General features: G+C 46.0%; 1 pseudogene; it reads left to right on the forward strand.

Annotated features, from left to right (window-relative positions):
* Nucleotides 1–16,476, forward strand: part of LOC109942631 (uncharacterized) — a 74,458-nt pseudogene extending 57,982 nt beyond the window's left edge.
* Nucleotides 16,477–18,533: the final 2,057 nt, after the last annotated feature.

The raw sequence follows: 18,533 nt of genomic DNA on the forward strand, positions 1-18,533 counted from the left end.
TCTCTGAGCCTCCTTCTTCTGCTTTTTGTTAGCTGGCTCTGAGCAAGAACCGCCTGTTATCGGGAGCACCAGCTTCGAAGCCGAAGCAGCTCCAGCTTGAGTGTTGAACGAAGCCATCAGCTCAGAAAGGTGGAAGTGAGTTGACCGGAGGTGGGCGCCAATGTTGGGGACTTGTTCTCAAATGCTAAGAATTAAGAACAAGGCAACACAAAAAATGTTAAGCGTTAAGGTCCTTCGTCCTCCATAACAATATATCCCCTCGGGATATATAGCATCTCGGACGAAGGTTACGAAGGTCATACCTTCGTAAGCATAACAACGAAGAATGAAGCATTCACATAAATCATAGAATATGAAATAAACATTTAAATATTGTCATAGAATTATCTCTACTTGTATCAATGAATATAAATGACTTTGAATTACAAATGTACCTTCGGTCCTGCGGAAGGCAAAAGTACAAGCGTGATGCGAAAGCAAATGATAAGTTCGCGTGAACAGTACAGAGGTACTGTTCATCTATTTATAGGCACAGGTCGCAGCCTGTGACAAATTACAATTATGCCCCTTGCGAAAGTTTACAGCATTGACTCAGACCTATATGTATAAAAAGGTCATTCTATCTCTATGTCGGTTTAAAACGCCGAAGCTCCATGAAAAGGGACCTTCGGCCATCTCTTGGAGACGACTTCAGCCGAAGCTGCTTCTTCGTGTGAGACCTTCGGCGCACCGAAGCACGACCCCAACAACCCCGATGAATTGCTATAGAGTTATTAGCAAATGTAAAGGGCATGAGTGTAATTTTACATGGGCTGCGTCCCGTACTTATAAATAGATGAACAGTGCTCTCGTACTGTTCACGCTGACTTGGCATTTACTTTTGCGTCACTCTTGTACCCCTGCTTTCCTTCGAGCCGAAGGTACATTTATAATTTGTTATTGTTGATACAGTAATGTAGATAAAAATAAGTTAATAATAATGTTTAAAGTGTCTAAAGTGTTTATATTATTTTTTATATCTTGTGTATGAATCCTTTTTCATCATTTATTGTGCTTATGAAGGTCTGTCTTTCATAACCTTCGTCTGGAATTCATTATATCCGAAAGGAGATAATGCTTCGAAGGACGAAGGACTTTAACATTTAACACTTTTGATGTTGCCTTGTTCTTAACTCTTAGCATTTGAGAACAAGTCCCCAACATTGGCGCCCACCTCCGGTGAACTCACTTCCACTTTTTGAGTTTCGAACACCTTCGGCAAGCATAGACCTTCGTCATGCCGCCAAAGAAAGCTTCAACAACAGGGGCTGCCGCTCTGCAGCCGCTGGACCGCAACTATGAGACCCTCTCTCTTCGGGAGGCCCGAAGCCAAAAGAGGAAGGCCACCAGTCCAACGCCTCAGGAGGACGACTTGGACCAAGAGATCAGAAATATGGAGATGCTCCATCAGCAGGTGCAAAGGAAGAAGGAAAAGATGGCTAGGCTGGCTAACCTGCAAAGGCAGATAGACGAAGCCTCTGAAGAAGTTCGCCATCTTACTCAAGATGAGCAGAACCGAAGGCCTCAACACAGAGAGCTTCATCAAGAGGGCTTCTTCAACGAGGATGACTGGTATGAGAATTTCCATCATGGAAATTTTGCTTTTGAAGATGCTTCTCCTCTGTCAGCAGAATTGCAGGCTACACCTTGGCCTCCGTCTTACAAGCCACCTCAACTCCCCATGTACGACGGACACTCAAATCTGAAGCAGTTTCTGATGAGATACGAAGCAACAAAATCTTCCTATGGTGGCAATACTGCAGTCATGGCGAAGTCTTTCGTCATGGCCGTCAAGAATGTTGCACAAACCTGGTACTCCTCCCTTCGGCCAGGAACAATCACATCATGGCAGAAGCTGAAGGATATGTTGATCACCAGTTTTCAAGGGTTTCAAACGAAGCCGGTTACCGCTCAAGCTTTATTCCAGTGCACCCAAGATCACGAAGAATATCTTCAGGCGTATGTCCGAAGGTTCTTATGGCTGAGGGCACAAGCACCAATAGTGCCTAATGAAATTGTCATTGAGGCCATGATTAAGGGGCTTCGGCCGGGACCTTCAGCCCAGTACTTTGCCAGGAAGCCCCCTCAGACTCTGGAGAAATTGCTTCAGAAGATGGATGAATACATCCGCGCTGACAATGACTTTAGACAGAGAAGGGAGGAAGCTTACAGGTTCTCCAAAATAGCCAGGGGCTTCGGAGGGAGAATTCATCCTAGACATGTCACATCGATTCATTCGACTCAGAATGATGACAGGGGAAGCCAGCAGCAGAGGCCGCAATATTCCTCCCAGGCTTCGGGGCAGCAGCAGAGTTATCCTCGGCCACCAGCTCCACGGGCAGAGGTGCCAGGGGCTTCAGAGGAAGATTTGGGGATCAACCCAGGAAAATTTATTGCCTATTCTGTGGTGAGGACAAGGGCCACACCACCAGGATGTGCCATGTCACCATCCAGAAACAAAAGGAAATAGCAGAAGCTGCAGCCCAACAGACCCAGCCGAAGCAAGTCATGCATACTGCTTCGTACCACTTGCCTTATATCCTAGAGTATGTGGGTAACCACCCTGCAGCTTATGTTGCTTCGGCAAGTCAATCTCAGGCATCTTGGCAACAGCCTCCACCTCCACCACCAATGCAACGAGGCCAGCAGCCAGAAGGGAGTCAGCATACTCAACACCAACGAGACTTCAGAGAAGAGTCCGAAGCTCGCACAGTCAATAGTACTATGCCAGAATCGAAGCACATTTACTAACAAATATCCTACCTCGGCAACAGTTTTTGCATTCAGTATCATTTTCTTTTTAATAAGGAACAATTATTGAAAGCTTAAGTGTTTTTTGTCGTTTTCAATTTCTTGTAATAGCTTTGCCTTTGCCATAGTAAAAATATACTTTCCCCACAGAATAACGGAGTCCAAAAAGTTGCCGAAGCATAAGAACTTATGGTTACAGGGAGAACCTCCGAAATAACAAAAAGTCGTTCCTAAGGGAGCGCAGCGTAAGTTTTCTGCTCAAAAGTCGTTCCGAAGGGAATGCAGAGCTTACAGCGAAAAATAAACGCTGATTCCGCTGAAGTAAAAGGCGAAGAAGCTCCTAAGGGAGGCTTACAGCGAAAAATAAACGTTGATTCCGCTGAAGTAAAAGGCGAAGAAGCTCCTAAGGGAGGCTTACAGTGAAAAATAAACGTCGATTTTCGGCAAACATCATTTTGCATAACATCACATCATTTGCATAGCATAACATCATACATCATATTGCATCAATGACGCAAGAAGGGGGCTCAATGTTGATATTCGAAGATTGTTTCGAAGAAACAGTGCCAAGGCACAAAAATAATTATTGAAGAAGCATACCTTCGTCAAACTTTGAAAAGGAAAAGATCTATTGGTTACTGATTTTACGAAGATTGGATGTTTTTATGAAATACGGATATTATTTACGAAGCATAAAAAGAAGGGAAGGTGTTTTTTCGCCGAAGGCTCAAAAACGGTATGTATGTAAAGTTTCATGCATCGTAAAGAATTGAACCATAAATAGCTTATATATTACATTCAAAGTTACAAAATATTACACATATTGTTCAACAAATATTACATTCCAAATGTTTTTACAATAACATCTAATCTTCCCTTAGAACTACTTCTGCAGCTTCGTTTAGTAGTTGATCAACAACTTTGTCCATGATATCTTCAGCCATTTTTCTAATCTCGTCATCCCCCTTTACGTTGGGGTCCGCTAATGGCTCGGCAGGCTCTGAGGGAGGAGAAGGTGCGGCTATGTTACAAAGTGTAAACAAGTTCGAAATCAAAAAGTTACAACAAAAAGCCAAAAACTAGTAGTTAATACCTTTTCGCCCTTCGAAATCCGCACTTTTCTCAGCGGCCTCTGCTACTTTTCTAGCGTCATGTATACCTTTTTTGCTTCTCCGTATAATTTCTTGAGCCATCTCCCGGCCACCATTTTCCCAGATGTCGGTGAAAAACTTTCCACCAACCAAACTTGCCTCGACCGAAGGGTCTTTTATGTCTTCAGAAGATAAATCGGTTTCGGTCTGTGCCAAGGATTTCACGTGATCGCAGCCTTTTTTCTCCAAAACAGTGGCAATCCCCCTAGCACCCGAGAAGGCACATATGTCTCCGCGGCTATTCAAAACTTCTTCAAAAGCTTCAGCTTCGTGGCTGAACCATTCAATTGGGCCCTCGGGGTCGCCCCTTATGAAATTTTCTTCACTTGAGAACGCGCCAACGCTGGCGAAGCTGGTTCTTATTTTCTTAACACATTCTATGGATTTTTCATAACACCTTTTCTTGGATGCACGAAGCTCTTCAACGTTTTTCTCTAGATGATTTGCCCATTGTTCACTAATTTCTCGTTTTGTTTCTTCAACTGTGCATTCTTCTTTAGCTCTGGCTAGCTGTTTCCGAAGATCCTCAACTTCACGCTTTTGAGCCTCAGCTTGAGCTTTGAAAGCAGCTTCGTCTTCTTTTATTTTATTCACCAACGAATGTAATATTTTATCTTTTTCAAGACCTTCGTTCCTTAGTTCAATTACTTCGGAACGAAGGTTGCTCAAGGCTATGGTACACCCTTCGTCTTCGGTATCTTTTTGTGCCCTGAGGGCATTGCTAAGTATAAGGCCCTGCAAAAAAAATGCGTTAATAAGTTCAAGCAAATGAAAAATTTTGGTTTCAAGGAATAATACAAAGATCTCATTTTTCACCTTTAAACTATTGTACGCTAAGCTGTCGGCCAGCTCGTTTTTTGACAACACCGAGAGCCCGTCTTCTAATGTTGGGAATCCGAAGCTCTTGCTCATCTCTCGATAGACAGAAATCTCCTTGCTGTCAGGGAGACAATACAAGAAGTCTTCTTCTCCGCTGCCGTTGAATATCAGCGCCCCTTTTGGATATTTCAATTTTTTTGCATAGAACTGAGCTTCTCTCTTTTCTTTTTCGGTCAGATTTTTACCCGAAGCATGACGTAAGACATAGTCAAAAGCTTCAGAAGATGCTTCGGGAATAGGTGTGGCGATTTTCTTAGATAAAATTTTCTCTGCATATTCTTTTTCCGTTTCTTTTTCAATTTCCAAGAATTCCCTCTTGGTAGGCTCTGAAAGCCCAGTTTCAGTTTCCGATTGACTTTTGGCAGCTTCGGCCTCAATTTGTGTCTTTGGAGCTTCGACAGCTATCTTCGAAGTGGAGCTTGAAGATTTTATCGTTTCCAGCACATCTAGCACGTTAACCATTCTTTTCCTCTTGGGAGTTGTTGAAAGGTCTTTTTGTGCCCTCGGCATTGGTGTTGGCACCTCAACTTTTGCTGAAGGACTTAAAATTTCCGATGTCTTTGTTTCTTCAGCCCTCGGTTCTTCTATTTTCTCCATCTCCCGCATTATGGCCGGCTCTTCAATATTCGGCAGGGGAGTCGGCTCCTTGGCTTCGGTGGCCGAAGAGGTCTCACCGACAAACTCAGGCACTGTGGCCAGTTCAATATAGCGTGGCCGGTGCGTAAGAACCTACATCTTTTTCCTCTTCGGCAATGGCTCACTAGGAGCGGCTGAAGCAGCTTCCTTCACAGAAGCCGTATCTTTCCTTTTTTGACCCCGTGTTGGGTAACGGTAGTCAGGATAGACGAACCCAATGGCATCAAATACTCGATTGAGTCTTTTCTTCTTCCAGCCTCCGAAGGCCGCAGACAGTGCGGTATCTTCTGCCTTCGAGTATGGTCGAAGCAGTTCATCGCTTGTGGCCTCAATACATTTCAACCAGTCATCATCTGGCTCGACAAACTTATCTCCATATCTGAAGGTGTATTTTAACCTAACTAGTCCACCTTCGTCAGGTTTGCTGATAGTTTCCTTTGGCATTTCCCACTTTTCTACAAGTGGCCATACTCTGAAGGCAATGTGTTCCTGGATCAAATCCCTCGTCCCGATGAAAGAGCAAACTACACCGAAGGCTCTCCGGCATTCTTCGGCTGCTTCGTCAATATCCACCTTCGGTTTCCGAAGGCCAAAACGCTGCTAGATGGGGCACATGATGATACCTTTAATATCTTCTCGCGTCTTCAAGTCGTTTTTCACATAGAACCATTCCTTCATCCAGTCCCCGGGCCATCTCTTTCGAAAAGTTGGCACGGGACAGCTTGACCCAGAGCGGGCACCGAAGCTATAACAGCCAAAATTGTTATGATATTGCTCTTTACCCCATGGTTTCATCTCATATAATAACTCATGCATACTGCAGAAACTTTTTGCATTTGGCTCCAAACCTTGGCTCTTCACGGCCCATACGAAGATTCCCATCCTTATGATTGCTTCGGGAGTAATCTGATGAAGGCAAATTTCAAATATCTTCAACACTTCTACCACGAAACTGCTTAAAGGAAACTGAAGTCCAGCCTTGAAGAAACTTCGAAATATCACGACTTCATTCTCCTCAGGAGTCGGACAAGTTTTCTCTCCTTTGTCAGCCCTCACAATGGATAAATCCTGAAAATATCTACCCCTCATATTGACAAGATGGCTTTGTTTAATGCTTGATTTTCCAAAAACTGCATGGCTTGGTCGCCAAGGTCGATCTTCGAAATCTTCACCACCACTTTCCACATCATAGCTGTCACTGTCACCAGCGTCTTCAAATAAACCCTCTAAGATCTCCCTAGTAATCTTCTCTGTATTTGTCTTTGTTATTGATTCAAGAAAGCCAAGATTCATCTCCTTAGAAAGGCTCAGCTTCGATTCAGCGACAGCTTTCTTATCTTCAGACATCTTCGAAAATGCTGAGAAAGTGCTCTCAAAACCAAAGCTTAAAAATTTAAAAAGCCAAGCAAGTGTTGGTGCGTAAGGGCTAAAAGTTGGGTGAGCAAGAAGCAGATGGCAAGAAAGCGTGCCAAATGAACTCGTGGTGAGCTCTTATTTATACGCCTATGCGCTGGAAACTGGAGGGTCCCACTTGTCAATGACTGTTGCTATTCTAGCAAAGGGAAGGTGTTTTTCGGACCTTCGGCTTAAGGCCTTCGTCCATATCGCAATCTGAATTTATCACTCTAACAAATTAATATTGCGAGGGGCTACTGTTGGGGGCCTTCGGCTTCCGAAGGTCCTCAAAAACATGATTTAACAATGTCTCTGGAGTATAATGTGTAAACAGGTACCTTCGGACTTAGATCAAAACCACAGCGTGAAGATGCATAAAGAATATGAAGGATGGCGCAGAGTCGAAGCTATGCGCAGGGGAGCTTCGACGTGATAGCAGAAAAAGAAACCGACTTAAAAGGGAAAAGGCTATTTAAACCCCGATGAATTGCTATAGAGTTATTAGCAAATGTAAAGGGCATGAATGTAATTTTACATGGGCTGCGTCCCGTACTTATAAATAGATGAACAGTGCTCCCGTACTGTTCACGCTGACTTGGCATTTACTTTTGCGTCACGCTTGTACCCCTGCTTTCCTACGAGCCGAAGGTACATTTATAATTTGTTATTGTTGATATAGTAATGCAGATAAAAATATGTTAATAATAATGTTTAAAGTGTCTAAAGTGTTTATATTATTTTTTATATCTTGTGTATGAATCCTTTTTCATCATTTATTGTGCTTATGAAGGTCTGTCTTTCATAACCTTCGTCTGGAATTCATTATATTCGAAAGGAGATAATGCTTCGAAGGACGAAGGACTTTAACATTTAACACTTTTTATGTTGCCTTGTTCTTAACTCTTAGCATTTGAGAACAAGTCCCCAACACTTGGGTTCCAAGTGAAGCAACTCAAGGATGGCACTTTCCTCTCCCAAACGAAGTACACACAAGATCTTCTCAAGAGGTTTGGGATGAAGGACGCCAAGCCCGCGAAGACGCCAATGGGAACCGACGGACACGTCGACCTCAACAAAGGAGGTAAGTCCGTTGATCAAAAGGCATACCGGTCTATGATAGGTCATCACTTTATTTATGTGCTAGTAGAACGGATATTATGCTTAGCATATGCATGTGTGCTAGATTTCAATCCGATCCAAGGGAATGTCACCTTGTGGCCGTTAAGCGAATTCTTAGATATTTAGTTGCTACGCCTTGCTTCGGGATCTGGTATCCAAAGGGGTCTACCTTTGACTTGATTGGATACTCAGACTCCGATTATGCTGGATGCAAGGTTGATAGGAAGAGTACATCAGGGACGTGCCAATTCCTAGGAAGGTCCCTGGTGTCTTGGAGTTCTAAGAAACAAACCTCCGTTGCCCAATCCACCGCTGAGGCCGAGTATATTGCCGTAGGACAGTGTTGCGTGCAACTACTTTGGATGAGGCAAACCCTCCGGGACTTTGGCTACAATCTGAGCAAAGTCCCACTCCTATGTGATAATGAGAGTGCAATCCGCATGGCGGATAATCCTATTGAACACAGCCGCACTAAGCACATAGACATCTGACATCACTTTTTGAGAGACCACTAGCAAAAGGGAGATATCGAGGTGTTCCATATTAGCACCGAGAACCAGCTAGCCGATATCTTTACCAAGCCTTTAGATGAGAAAACCTTTTGCAGGTTGCGTAGTGAGCTAAATGTCTTAGATTCGCGTAACTTGGATTGATTTATAGCATACATGTGTTTTATGCCTTTGATCATGTTACTTTATGCATTTATGAGATTTGTTGTTGATGGTGCTCAAGTTGTGCAAGGGATCCCCGGACCTCACAAGTCCATGTGTGAGTGATGCACATATTTAGGGGGGAGAAGTGCTACAACTTGACCCTTTGAGGCTAACATTTGTGTTTGAGTTTACTTAATGTAGTCTCAAAGGTGAATTGAAAGGGAAAGGTGAACTTGGACCATGCAAAGGCTTCCACTGCACTCCAGTATTAGTGTACTCACCTCCAAGTTCATTTTTATGCCCTTATTGCCTTTTGCTCTTAATTGACAATTTTTGGTGAGGCAATGGGGTTAAAGGGCCAATAATGATCCCATTTTGGTGCTTAATGCCAAAGGGGGAGAAATTAAGGCCAAACCAAATGGATCAGCTACCACTTGAGAATTTTGAAAATAGTAGAGAATTAGAACTTTTGATTTGTCAAAATACTCTTATTGTCAAAATTGGTCTCTTGTGGGGAGAATTTATGATTATGGGAAAATGGGGGAGTTTTTGGCACTTGATCAATTTTTCCACTGGATTATCTCTCTTTATGCCCAAACAAGTGAGTTTGAATTAGAGATAGGAAAATGAATTTGATTTGCAAAAACAAACCAAGTGGTGGCAAAGGATGATCCAAATATGCCAAATTTGAGTAAAAAACAATTTGGTCTTCAATTTGAATCAATGTTGCATGTTTTGCATTGCTTTTGGATGTGTTGGCATAAATCACCAAAAAGGGAGAGATTGAAAGGGAAATGTGCCCTTGGGCCATTTCTATTATATTTTGGTGATTAAGTGTCCAACACATACTAAGTGAGTTGGTTATGTTCCAAACAAGCGAAAAAGTCCAAATCAATACATAAGGTATGTTTCTAGACTTAGTACATTGTTTTGAGTACTAACATATTGTGTCTAAGTGCTAGAAACAGGAGAAAAGAAACTGGAAAAGAGTTGGCTGTGTACAGCCAACTGCTGTTCGGTCTGGGTACACCGGACTGTCCGGTAGTGCAGACGAGTCCAAGGTGAACTGGCCGCTCTCGGGACTCGACGGCGGCGTACGGCTATAATTCACCGGACTGTCCAGTGGTGCACCGGACTGTCCGGTGAGTCGTCCGCGGCAAAGTCGTCGCTCTCGGGAAAAGTTCAACGGCGTACGGCTAAAATTCACCGGACTGTCCAGTGGTGCACCGGACTGTCCGGTGAGCCAACGGTCGACTGCACCAACGGTCGGCCGCGCAATTCGCGGGCGACGCGTGGCCCGCGCCAACGGTCGGCAGGGGCACCGAACTGTCCGGTGTGCACCGGACAATGTCCGTTGCGCCAACCGCCACGAATCTGCAACGGTCGGCTGCGTCAAATTAGGAAGGAGATCCGCACTGGACAGGCTACAATGGTTGTCTGGTGGTGCACCGGACTGTCTGGTGCACCACCCGACAGAAGGCAACTTTGGCCTTCCTTGTTGGTCTCCAACAGCTCCTAGCTGCCTTGGGGCTATAAAAGGGACCCCTAGGCGCATGGAGGAGTCACCCCACGCTTACAAGAAAGATCCTAAGACTCCATTCTCACGCATTCGATTCTTTGTGATAGTGACTTGAGCTCCATTTGAGTTGAGAACTCCTTGCGTTGTGTTTTGAGCTCGAGTTGTGACTTGTGTGCGTGATTGTGCTCTCGCTTTGAGTCTTGTGTGTTTTGCTCTCCCCTCCCTTACTTCCGTGCTTCTTTGTGATCATCAATTGTAAGGGCGAGAGGCTCCAAGTTGTGGAGATTCCTCGCGAACGGGAGAAAGTCTAAGAAAGAAGAACACTGTGGTATTCAAGTTGATCATTGGATCACTTGAAAGGGGTTGAGTGCAACCCTCGTCCATTGGGACGCCACAACGTGGAAGTAGGCAAGTGTTACTTGGCCGAACCACGGTATAAACTCGCGTGTCTCTTGTGATTGCTTTTCTGTGATTACTTGTGTGTTCGCAAGAGCTCGCTACTTAGCCGTACTAACACTTAACCAAGTTTTGTGGCTATTAGTATTTAATTTTTACAGGATCACCTATTCACCCCCCCCCCTCTAGGTGCTCTCAGAATCCTCAAGAAGACATCATATGAACTCCTCACCGGTAAAAAGCCTAATGTTTCATATTTTAGAGTCTTTGGTAGCAAATGCTTTATTCTTGTTAAAAGAGGTAGAAAATCTAAATTTGCTCCTAAGGCTGTAGAAGGCTTTTTACTTGGTTATGATTCAAACACAAGGGCATATAGAGTCTTTAACAAGTCCACTGGACTAGTTGAAGTTTCTTGTGACATTGTGTTTGATGAGACTAACGGCTCTCAAGTAGAGCAAGTTGATCTTGATGAGCTAGATGATGAAGAGGCTCCATGCGTCGCGCTAAGGAACATGTCCATTGGGGATGTGTGTCCTAAGGAATCCGAAGAGCCTCCACAAGCACAAGATCAACCATCTTCCTCCATGCAAGCATCTTCACCAACTCAAGATGAGGATCAAGCTCAAGATGATGAAAATGAAGATCAAGAGGATGAGCCACCTCAAGAGGAGGACAACGATCAAGGGGGAGATGCCAATGATCAAAACAAGGAAGATGATGCGGGTCCAAGACCGCCACACCCAAGAGTCCACCAAGCAATACAACGAGACCACCCCGTGAACACCATCCTCAGCAATATTCAAAAGGGGGTAACCACGTGATCTTGTGTTGCTCATTTTTGTGAACATTACTCCTTTGTGTCTTCTATTGAGCCATACAGGGTGGAAGACGCATTAAGGGGTTCGGATTGGGTGTTGGCAATGCAAGAGGAACTCAACAACTTCACAAGGAATGAGGTATGGCATTTAGTTCCACGTCCTAACTAAAATGTTGTAGGAACCAAGTGGGTCTTCCGCAACAAACAAGATGAGCATGGTGTGGTGACAAGTAACAAAGCCCGACTTGTGGCCAAGGGATATTCACAAGTCGAAGGCTTGGCTTTTGGTGAAACCTATGCACCCGTAGCTAGGCTTGAGTCAATTCGTATATTACTTGCCTATGCTACTTACCATGGCTTCAAGCTTTATCAAATAGACATGAAGAGTGCCTTCCTCAATGGACCAATCAAGGAGGAAGTCTATGTTGAGCAACCTCCTGGCTTTGAAGATAGTGAGTACCCTAACCATGTCTATAAAATCTCTAAGGCGCTTTATGGGCTCAAGCAAGCCCCAAGAGCATGGTATGAATGCCTAAGAGATTTTCTTATCGCTAATGGCTTCAAAGTCAGAAAAGTCGATCCTACTCTCTTTACTAAAATAATTGCAAATGATTTGTTTGTATGCCAAATTTATGTTGATGATATCATATTTGGGTCTACTAACAAATCTACATATGAAGAGTTTAGTAGGATCATGGTACAAAAATTCGAGATGTCTATGATGGGGGAGTTGAAGTATTTTCTAGGATTTCAAGTAAAGCAACTCCAAGAGGGCACCTTCATCAGCCAAACCAAGTATATTCAAGACATACTCACCAAGTTTGGAATGAAGGATGCTAAGCCCATCAAGACACCCATGGGAACCAATGGGCATCTCGACCTCGACACGGGAGGTAAATCCGTAGATCAAAAAGTATACCGGTCGATGATAGGATCTTTACTCTATTTATGTGCATCTCGACCGGATATTATGCTTTCCGTATGCATGTGTGCAAGATTCCAAGCCGATCCTAAGGAGGTTCACCTTAGGGCCGTAAAACGAATCTTGAGATATTTAGTTCATACACCTAAGTTTGGCCTTTGGTACCCCAAGGGATCCACTTTTGATTTAATTGGATATTCGGATGCTGATTGGGCAGGGTATAAGATTGATAGAAGAGCACATCAGGGACTTGTCAGTTCTTGGGAAGATCACTGGTGTCTTGGGCTTCAAAGAAGCAAAATTCAGTAGCTCTTTCTACCGCCGAAGCCGAGTACATTGCCGCAGGCCATTGTTGCGCGGAATTGCTTTGGATGAGGCAAACCCTTAGGGACTATGGTTACAAATTAACCAAAGTTCCTCTCCTATGTGATAATGAGAGTGCAATCCACATGGCGGATAATCCTGTTGAGCACAGCCGCACTAAGCACATAGCCATTTGGTATCACTTTTTGAGGGATCACCAACAAAAGGGGGATATCAAGATTGCATATGTTAGCACGAAAGAACAATTAGCCGATATCTTTACTAAGCCATTAGATGAGAAAACTTTTACCAAACTTAGGCATGAGCTAAATATTCTAGATTCTCGGAATTTTGATTGATATTTTGCACACATAGCTCATTTATATACCTTTGATCACCTCTCTTTCATGTGCTATGACTAATGTGGTTTTCAAGTGTATTTCATGCTAAGTCATAGATTGAAAGGGAAATGGAGTCTTCGGTGAAGACAAGGCTTCCACTCCACTCCATCGAATTATTCATCCTTCGCTGTCACTCCGCATCGCTCTTCACTTTGGTATAATCTTCACTCCTACATTATTTACCAAAGAGGAGAAAGTTTGAAAAGGGGCTTATATTTCACTCACAAGTATCCATTTTTGGCGGTTCATGCCAAAGGGGGAGAAAGTATTAGCCCAAAGCAAAAGGACCGCACCACCACCAATTTCAAAAATGTAGTCTTTCAATTTATATTAAAGAAGTTTTTCAATTGGTATCTTATTTTTGATATAATTTCAAATTGGTATGACCTCTTCAAAATTAATATCTAAAACCCTCTTGAACACTAAGAGGAGAATTTCATTGAGGGGGAGTTTTGTTTAGTCAAAGGAAAAGCATTTGAAACAGGGGGAGAAAATTTCAAAACTCGAAAATGCTTCTCAAAATCTTATTCATATACCTTTGACTATTTGCAAAAGACTTTGAAAAAGAATTTCCAAAACATTTGCAAAAACAAAACAAGTGGTGCAAGCGTGGTCCAAAATGTTAAAATAGAAGAAAGCATCCATGCATATCTTATGAAATGTAAATTGGTTTATTTCCAAAGTAACCTTTGAACTTACCTTATGCACACTGGTTCCATTCTGCACTTATATATTTGCTTTGTTTGTGTTGGCATCAATCACCAAAAAGAGGGAGATTGAAAGGGAAATAGGCTCACACCTTTTCCTAAATGATTTTGGTGGTTGAATTGCCCAACACAAATAATTGGACTAACTAGTTTGCTCTAGATTATAAGTTCTACAGGTGTCAAAGGTTCAACACAAACCAATAAAAAGTCCAAGAAAGGGTTCAAATAAGAAGAGCAAAAGACAACCGAAGGCTGCCCTGGTCTGGCGCACCGGACTGTCCGGTGTGCCACCCGACAGTGTCCGGTGCACCAGGGAGAATCACTCCGAACTTGCCACCTTCGGGTTTCTGGAATTGCCCTCCGCTATAATTCACCGGACTGTCCGGTGTAGCACCGGACTGTCCAGTGTGCCAAGCAGAGTAACGGCTACAACGCCAATGGTCGACTGCAAAAGTGAACAGTGAACAGTGAACAGTGCGGGCTGCGTGCGCAGAGTCAGAGCAGGCGCCAGAAGGCACACCAGACAGTGAACAGTGACCGTCCGGTGGCCCACATGTCAGAAGCTCCAACGGTCGAACCCTAACGGTTGGGTGACGTGGCTGGCGCACCGGACAGTGTCTGGTGGCGCACCGGACTGTCCGGTGCGCCCGTCGATGACAGACTTCCCCAACGGCCATTTTGGTGGTTGGGGCTATAAAAACCCCCCAACCACCAACACTTCAAGGCATCCAAGTTTTCAGTCAACACATTCAATACAAGAGCTAGTGCATTCAATACAAGACATAAATAAAGTGAATCAAAATCTCTCCAAGTTCCAATTCCACTCAAAGCAATAGTGACTAGAAGAGAGAGTTTTGTTGTGTTCTTTTGAGCTCTTGCGCTTGGATTGCTTTTCTTCTTTCTCCATTCTTGTTCTCAATTCACTTGTAATCAAAGAAAGAGACACCAAGTTGTGGTGGTCCTTGTAGTGGACTAAGTGTCCCATTTGATTGAAGAGAAAAGCTCACTCGGTCTAGGTGACCGTTTGAGAGAGGGAAAGGGTTGAAAGAGACCCGGTCTTTGTGACCACCTCAACGGGGAGTAGGTTTGCAAGAACCGAACCTCGGTAAAACAATCACCGTGTCATCCGCTCTTATTTGTTCGTGATTCGTTTTCGCCCTCTCTTTCAGACTTGATTATATTTCTAACGCTAACCCCGGCTTGTAGTTGTGCTTAAAGTTTATAAATTTCAGATTTGCCTATTCACCCCCCCTCTAGGCGACTTTCAGGCTCCATGCACTTGCAACCTCCGCGCTTTTTTGGCCGACGAGCACGCGATCACGCCTCCCACTATTCAGTCGTGGTGGCTCCAGGTGCTTCTTGACCGCGTGTCTCCCTGATTGGCGAGTGTGCAAGGAAGGACCTCCCCTACCCTGGCTCCAAACAGAACCAGGGAATATGGTTGTGGGGGACAGATATCCCCTGGTCCACTAGAAGGCTAGAAGACCTCGCGAAAGGCCTTGGGCCCATTATTTCGCAAGGCCATCCCTTCGTGGGCCTAGGGAGGAATGTCTGGCAGAGTAGATCGACGCAAGATTGGATCAACTCGAGCCCAGGCGGCCCAATGGATTTAAGCATTATCCACGGCAGTGATCCGATTCTCCCGCGCTGCGCCCTCAGGCGTCGGAACTGAATGATGATAAGTCGGCAGAATCATAAGAAGATAAGCTCAGTTGGTTCACTATTACTTAGGCGCACGTTGTTATCATATCCGCATGTAACGCCCCACGGTCGAGTGTATAAGGCCTAGGGGGCACCCCCTCAAGCAACAACTCACTCATTATCTGTCTACTCAACTCTCTAGTATCCCTCATACTAGAGAACTCCCCTGTAACCTACCACATAAAAGATCCACACCAGGAAGTAGGGTGTTATGCCTTTCTAAGCGACCCGAACCTGTATAAAATCGTCCACTGTCTCTCGTGCACCTAGCACGAACCATCGAGCTACAGTCGGTAACACCGTCCTACTCCAAAAAGCACCTCGAGGGGCAACCTCGGGTGCGTGGTCGGACCCAAAACACCGACAGCTGGCGCGCCAGGTAGGGGGTGTGTCACTGATCCAAGCTAGCTCAATGGCCGTCACTTTCCAGCACAAGATCGCTCTCCACCTCGGATCCGTGTTCTACTTCAGAACCATCTCATCCGTGGCAGACGAAGAAGGAACTCTACATCTCATAGCAGATCTGCCGGAGAGAAAGCCTTCCTCGATAATCTCCAGGAAAGCCGGAGCGAAGTAGGAAATAGCGCAACCTCCAGCGCTCCGAGCAAAAACTACCACCTGCAAGCCAGGAGCGGAAAATTCATTCACCCAAAGAACCCCGTTGTCCACCTCATCCACAGAAGAGTGGACACGGATTACGAGGAAAAAAAGAAACAAGGACCCAACAAGCTGCCCTTTTGGAGCCTCCGCCCTCAAAGGAGAACAGAAAGAAGCTTGTCGTCACGACAACTCCGTTCTACCCTGACGTCCTCTTTATCGGGGGGAGAGTGGAATCATCCCCCATCTCCGACGACGAACCCACTGTGCCTGGGGAAGAACCGCCTCAACGGGAAGCTTGTCGACAAAGGAACCAACGCCGTAACGCCCGGTGACATCATGAAGCCGGAGAACGAGATCCGGCAGCCTGTGTCGCGAGATGAGATCTCGGAGGTGGGAGAAACTCCAGATGAACGAGTCTTTAGGGAGAGAAGGAATTCCCGCCGACGTGATCGTCGGCAAGCTCAAGAGCAAGCCGAGCAGGAGGTGAGACAGCGTCGAGAGAATCCTCTCTTTGGACGAAATCTGAACCCCGACTTCGCCCGAGCCATGAACACACCGAGCGAGGTCGGTGGAGTGTTGGCGCGGATAGCCGATGGCCTCCCCTGGACTCCAGACGCCGAGGGCTATCAGTGGCTGCTTACTCGGGCAGCCAACCACCTTCTGCCTCTCGCTCATCCTCCAAGTGATCTATGACACGCCATCAATAGTCAGCGGGATGCACGGAGCTCCATCAATGCTTCGCGTGAACGACGACATGAGAACAAGATTCGGCATCGAGAAGAGTATGATCGGGATCATGGCATCCCTGCGTGAAGTCAGGCCACTACGGTTGAGTCGGCAACAGCTTCAACTGGCGGCACGACCCGAGGACGGTCGAGGCAGCACATCGACAACTCCCCTCCTCAGGACCGACACCACAATCGTCGACAGGAGGATACGTGTGGAGTATCGGCGCTTACTCCACGTCTCAGGGCCATTCAGTGGCCCCCTAACTTCAAGGTCTCCAACGCCGACAAGTACGAGCCCAAGCAGGACCGCTGCGGCAACTGAAGATGTAATGACTGCATATTTGCCCATCGTCCTTGGGCAAGATGCGCTGCAATGGCTACGACACCTGCCTCGACACTGCATCGACGATTGGAGCGACTTCAGTCGGCGTTTTATCGCCAACTTCCAATCCCTCTCCGACAAGCCAGTGCAGCCATGGGACCTCAAATCCATCAGGCGCCGAGGACATGAGACTCTCCGGTCATACCTCAAAAGGTTTCAGACCATGAGAAATCGTATCCCCGAGGTTGAGGAAGCAGCAGTGATCGAGGACTTCTATCGGGGATCTAATGACTCGGCCTTCGTCTGAGCCATACTGCAAAAGGCGCCGACTACCTCCGAGCAACTATTCAGGGAAGCAGACCTCTACATCACCACCGATGAATGAGCTTAGGACCTCATCGGAGGAGCAAAGCCTGCACCGCCAGCACCACGACGCGACACGAACCAACAACCCGACAAGCGTTGGGAGAAGAGGCCTCGCGAAGAAGTCCACGTCGCCGGACCACTCGCCTCTCGTGCCCGAGGAGCACCCCGCGGAAGCGAACGTACATTGGACGACATCCTCGACGCCCAATGCCCATACCATAAAGACATGCGCCACACCCTCCAGAACTGCAGAGACTTCAAGCACTCCGTCGGGAACGGCCGATCTTTCCAACCTCTGCCACCTCCCCACCACGAGGAGGACCCGGAGAACCTCGACAACCTCAACAACAGGAAGGGGGAGGAGGCAGAGCATTCTCGCGCGTCGACGGAGAAGTCAACGTCATCTTTGGCGGACATAGGTTGCAAGAGAGCAAGAGGCAGCAGAAGCTCAACGACCGTCAGATACTGGTGGCGGCCACCGGCCCTCCCGCCCTGTATCGATGGTCCGAACACCCGATCACCTTCACTCGGGCGGATCAGTGGCTCAACTTCGATCACTCAGGCAAATACCCGCTCCTCGTCGATCTGGTGATCCGAGAGAGCAGGGTAAAGAAGGTTTTAGTGGACGGGGGAAGCAGCATCAACGTCACCTTCCCCCGGACACTTCAAGGCTTGGGAGTCACACTCAAAGAGCTCCACAAGTCAGACACTCCTTTCTTCGGCATTGTGTCGACTGAAGGAGAGTACCCACTTGGACACATCTACATGCCGGTCACCTTTGGAACTCCGAAAAACTACAGAACCGAGTTCCTAAGGTTCGAGGTAGCAAGCTTCGACTGCGGATACAACGCTATCATCGGCAGGCCGGGATTGGCGAAATTCATGGCCATTCCCCACTATACATACATGATATTGAAGATGCCAGGACCACAAGGAATCATCACCGTGCGTGCTGACTTCCAAGGCACCGCAGAATGCTTCCGAGTCACCATTCAGGCGGCACTCACCACCAAACCATCGACGACTTCTTCCGCGCAGGCGAACTCAAAGCCTGAGGAGGACCTCGCAGTACCTGCAAACGAAGCTCAAGTCGTGACCTCTATGCGGCCGACTGAGGAAACAAAAAGA

Source organism: Zea mays, chromosome 9 (assembly GCF_902167145.1).
Source record: "Zea mays cultivar B73 chromosome 9, Zm-B73-REFERENCE-NAM-5.0, whole genome shotgun sequence".
Lineage (NCBI taxonomy): Eukaryota > Viridiplantae > Streptophyta > Magnoliopsida > Poales > Poaceae > Zea > Zea mays.